This window comes from Mustelus asterias (assembly GCF_964213995.1).
Source record: "Mustelus asterias chromosome 26 unlocalized genomic scaffold, sMusAst1.hap1.1 SUPER_26_unloc_38, whole genome shotgun sequence".
NCBI lineage: Eukaryota > Metazoa > Chordata > Chondrichthyes > Carcharhiniformes > Triakidae > Mustelus > Mustelus asterias.
Window position 1 is genome coordinate 570,928 of NW_027590107.1, and position 6,000 is coordinate 576,927.

The window sequence follows — 6,000 nt, forward strand, 5'->3', positions numbered from 1 at the left end:
CCTCACACTGTCACTCAGTAACCCCTCTCCCCCAGCACCCTGTGTTACTGACTGTGTCTGTACTGATGTTAATCCAGCTCCCTCACACTGTCACTTAGTAGCCCCTCTCCCCCAGCACCCTGTGTTACTGACTGTATCTCTACTGATGTTAGTACAGCTCCCTCACACTGACACTCAGTCGCCCCCCTACTCCAGCCCCTGTGTTATTGACTGTATCTGTACTGATGTTAATCCAGCTCCCTCACACTGTCACTCAGTACCCCCTCTCCCCCAGCACCCTGTGTTACTGACTGAATCTCGACTGATGTTAATCCAGATCCCTCACACTGTGACTGAGTAATCCCTCTCCCCCAGCACCCTGTGTTCCTGACTGTATCTCGACTGATGTTAATCCAGCTCCCTCACACTGTCACTGAGTAACCCTCTCCCCCAGCACCCTGTGTTACTGACTGTATCTCTACTGATGTCAATCCAGCTCCCTCACACTGTCACTCAGTAACCCTCTTCCCCAGCACCCTGTGTTACTGACTGTATCTGTACTGATGTTAATCCAGCTCCCTCACACTGTGACTGAGTAAACCCTCTCCCCCAGCAACCTGTGTTACTGACTGTATCTGCACTGATGTTAGTGCAGCCCCCTCACACTGTCATTCAGTATCCCCTGTCCCCCAGCACCCTGTGTTACTGACTGTATCTGTACTGATGTTAATCCAGCTCCCTCACACTGTCACTCAGTAACCCCTCTTCCCCAGCACCCTGTGTTACTGACTGTGTCTGTACTGATGTTAATGCAGCTCCCTCACACTGTCACTCTGTAACCCCTCTTCCCCAGCACCCTGTGTTCCTGACTGTATCTGTACTGATGTTAATCCAGCTCCCTCACACTGTCAACCTGTAACCCCTCTCCCCCAGCACCCTGTGTTACTGACTGTGTCTGTACTGATGTTAATCCAGCTCCCTCACACTGTCACTCAGTAACCCCTCTCCCCCAGCACCCTGTGTTACTGACTGTATCTTGACTGATGTTAGTTCAGCTCCCTCACACTGTCACTCAGTAACCGCTCTCCCCCAGCACCCTGTGCTGCTGACTGTATCTCTACTGATGTTAGTACAGCTCCCTCACACTGTCACTCAGTCACCCCTCTCCCCCCAGCAACTGTGTTACTGTGTCTCTAATGATGTTAATCCAGCTCCCACACGTTGTCACTCAGTAACCCCTCTCCCCCCAGCACCCTGTGTTACTGACTGTATCTGCACTGATGTTAAACCAGCTCCCTCACACTGTCACTCAGTAACCCCTCTCCCCCCAGCACCCTGTGTTACTGACTGTATCTGCACTGATGTTAAACCAGCTCCCTCACACTGTCACTCAGTATCCCCTCTCCCCCAGCACCCTGTGTTACTGACTGTGTCTGTACTGATGTTAATGCAGCCCCCTCACACTGTCATTCAGTATCCCCTGTCCCCCCAGCACCCTGTGTTACTGACTGTGTCTGTACTGATGTTAATGCAGCTCCCTCACACTGTCACTCAGGATCCCCTCTCCCCCAGCACCCTGTGTTGCTGACTGTGTCTGTACTGATGTTAATCCAGCTCCCTCACACTGTCACTCAGTAACCCCTCACCCCAGCACCCTGTGTTACTGACTATCTGTACTGATGTTAATCCAGCTCCCTCACACTGTGACTGAGTAAACCCTCTCCCCCAGCACCCTGTGTTACAGACTGTATCTGCACTGATGTTAATCCAGCTCCCTCACACTGTCACTCAGTAATCCCTCTCCCCCAGCACCCTGTGTTACTGACTGTGTCTGTACTGATGTTAATCCAGCTCCCTCACACTGTCACTCAGTAACGCCTCTCCCCCAGCACCCTGTGTTACTGACTGTGTCTGTACTGATGTTAATCCAGCGCCCTCACACTATCACTCAGTAACCCCTCTCCCCCAGCACCCTGTGTTACTGACTATCTGTACTGATGTTAATCCAGCTCCCTCACACTGTGACTCAGTAACCCCTCTCCCCCAGCACCCTGTGTCACTGACTGTGTCTGTACTGATGTTAATCCAGCTCCCTCAACCTGTCACTCAGTACCCCTTCTCCCCCAGCACCCTGTGTTACTGACTGTATCTGTACTAATGTTAATCCAGCTCCCTCACACTGTCACTCAGTAACCCCTCTCCCCCAGCACCCTGTGTTACTGACTGTGTCTGTACTGATGTTAATCCAGCTCCCTCACACTGTCACTTAGTAGCCCCTCTCCCCCAGCACCCTGTGTTACTGACTGTATCTCTACTGATGTTAGTACAGCTCCCTCACACTGTCACTCAGTCACCCCTCTCCCCCCAAAAACTGTGTTACTCTGTCTCTAATGATGTTAATCCAGCTCCCACACATTGTCACTCAGTATCCCCTCTCCCCCCAGCACCCTGTTTTACTGACTGTATCTGCACTGATGTTAAACCAGCTCCCTCACACTGTCACTCAGTATCCCCTCTCCCCCAGCACCCTGTGTTACTGACTGTGTCTGTACTGATGTTAATGCAGCCCCCTCACACTGTCATTCAGTATCCCCTGTCCCCCCAGCACCCTGTGTTACTGACTGTGTCTGTACTGATGTTAATGCAGCTCCCTCACACTGTCACTCAGTAACCCTTCTCCCCCAGCAACCTGTGTTACTGACTGTATCTGTACTGATGTTCATCCAGCTCCCTCACACTGTCACTCAGTAACGCCTCTCCCCCAGCACCCTGTGTTGCTGACTGTGTCTGTACTGATGTTAATACAGCTCCCTCACACTGTCACTCTGTAACCCCTCTCCCCCAGCACCCTGTGTTACTGACTGTGTCTGCACTGATGTTAATCCAGCTCCCTCACACTGTCACTCAGTAACCCCTCTCCGCCAGCACCCTGTGTTACTGACTGTATCTTGACTGATGTTAGTTCAGCTCCCTCACACTGTCACTCAGTAACCCGTCTTCCCAGCACCCTGTGCTGCTGACTGTATCTCTACTGATGTTAGTACAGCTCCCTCACACTGTCACTCAGTCACCCCTCTCCCCCCAGCAACTGTGTTACTGTGTCTCTAATGATGTTAATCCAGCTCCCACACATTGTCACTCAGTAACCCCTCTCCCCCCAGCACCCTGTGTTACTGACTGTATCTGCACTGATGTTAAACCAGCTCCCTCACACTGTCACTCAGTAACCCCTCTCCCCCCAGCACCCTGTGTTACTGACTGTATCTGCACTGATGTTAAACCAGCTCCCTCACACTGTCACTCAGTATCCCCTCTCCCCCAGCACCCTGTGTTACTGACTGTGTCTGTACTGATGTTAATGCAGCCCCCTCACACTGTCATTCAGTATCCCCTGTCCCCCCAGCACCCTGTGTTACTGACTGTGTCTGTACTGATGTTAATGCAGCTCCCTCACACTGTCACTCAGGATCCCCTCTCCCCCAGCACCCTGTGTTGCTGACTGTGTCTGTACTGATGTTAATCCAGCTCCCTCACACTGTCACTCAGTAACCCCTCACCCCAGCATCCTGTGTTACTGACTGTATCTGTACTGATGTTAATCCAGCTCCCTCACACTGTGACTGAGTAAACCCTCTCCCCCAGCACCCTGTGTTACAGACTGTATCTGCACTGATGTTAATCCAGCTCCCTCACACTGTCACTCAGTAATCCCTCTCCCCCAGCACCCTGTGTTACTGACTGTGTCTGTACTGATGTTAATCCAGCTCCCTCACACTGTCACTCAGTAACGCCTCTCCCCCAGCACCCTGTGTTACTGACTGTGTCTGTACTGATGTTAATCCAGCGCCCTCACACTGTCACTCAGTAACCCCTCTCCCCCAGCACCCTGTGTTACTGACTATCTGTACTGATGTTAATCCAGCTCCCTCACACTGTGACTCAGTAACCCCTCTCCCCCAGCACCCTGTGTCACTGACTGTGTCTGTACTGATGTTAATCCAGCTCCCTCACACTGTCACTCAGTAACCCTTCTCCCCCAGCACACTGTGTTACTGACTGTATCTGTACTGATGTTAATCCAGCTCCCTCACACTGTCACTCAGTAACGCCTCTCCCCCAGCACCCTGTGTTACTGACTGTGTCTGTACTGATGTTAATCCAGCTCCCTCACACTGTCACTCTGTAACCCCTCTCCCCCAGCACCCTCTGTTCCTGACTGTATCTGTACTGATGTTAATCCAGCTCCCTCACACTGTCACTCTGTAACCCATCTCCCCCAGCACCCTGTGTTACTGACTGTATCTGTACTAATGTTAATCCAGCTCCCTCACACTGTCACTCAGTAACCCCTCTCCCCCAGCACCCTGTGTTACTGACTGTGTCTGTACTGATGTTAATCCAGCTCCCTCACACTGTCACTTAGTAGCCCCTCTCCCCCAGCACCCTGTGTTACTGACTGTATCTCTACTGATGTTAGTACAGCTCCCTCACACTGACACTCAGTCGCCCCCCTACTCCAGCCCCTGTGTTATTGACTGTATCTGTACTGATGTTAATCCAGCTCCCTCACACTGTCACTCAGTACCCCCTCTCCCCCAGCACCCTGTGTTACTGACTGAATCTCGACTGATGTTAATCCAGATCCCTCACACTGTGACTGAGTAATCCCTCTCCCCCAGCACCCTGTGTTCCTGACTGTATCTCGACTGATGTTAATCCAGCTCCCTCACACTGTCACTGAGTAACCCTCTCCCCCAGCACCCTGTGTTACTGACTGTATCTCTACTGATGTCAATCCAGCTCCCTCACACTGTCACTCAGTAACGCCTCTCCCCCAGCACCCTGTGTTACTGACTGTGTCTGTACTGATGTTAATCCAGCGCCCTCACACTGTCACTCTGTAACCCCTCTCCCCCAGCACCCTGTGTTACTGACTATCTGTACTGATGTTAATCCAGCTCCCTCACACTGTGACTCAGTAACCCCTCTCCCCCAGCACACTGTGTTACTGACTGTGTCTGTACTGATGTTAATCCAGATCCCTCACACTGTCACTCAGTAACCCTTCTCCCCCAGCACACTGTGTTACTGACTGTATCTGTACTGATGTTAATCCAGCTCCCTCACACTGTCACTCAGTAACGCCTCTCCCCCAGCACACTGTGTTACTGACTGTGTCTGTACTGATGTTAATCCAGCTCCCTCACACTGTCACTCTGTAACCCCTCTCCCCCAGCACCCTGTGTTCCTGACTGTATCTGTACTGATGTTAATCCAGCTCCCTCACACTGTCACTCTGTAACCCATCTCCCCCAGCACCCTGTGTTACTGACTGTATCTGTACTAATGTTAATCCAGCTCCCTCACACTGTCACTCAGTAACCCCTCTCCCCCAGCACCCTGTGTTCCTGACTGTATCTCGACTGATGTTAATCCAGCTCCCTCACACTGTCACTGAGTAACCCTCTCCCCCAGCACCCTATGTTACTGACTGTATCTCTACTGAAGTCAATCCAGCTCCCTCACACTGTCACTCAGTAACCCTCTTCCCCAGCACCCTGTGTTACTGACTGTATCTGTACTGATGTTAATCCAGCTCCCTCACACTGTGACTGAGTAAACCCTCTCCCCCAGCAACCTGTGTTACTGACTGTATCTACACTGATGTTAATCCAGCTCCCTCACACTGTCACTCAGTAAGCCCTCTCCCCCAGCACCCTGTGTTACTGACTGTATCTGTACTGATGTTAATCCAGCTCCCTCACACTGTCACTCAGTAACCCCTCTCCCCCAGCACCCTGTGTTACTGACTGTGTCTGTACTGATGTTAATGCAGCTCCCTCACACTGTCACTCTGTAACCCCTCTTCCCCAGCACCCTGTGTTCCTGACTGTATCTGTACTGATGTTAATCCAGCTCCCTCACACTGTCACTCTGTAACCCCTCTCCCCCAGCACCCTGTGTTACTGACTGTGTCTGTACTGATGTTAATCCAGCTCCCTCACACTGTCACTCAGTAAC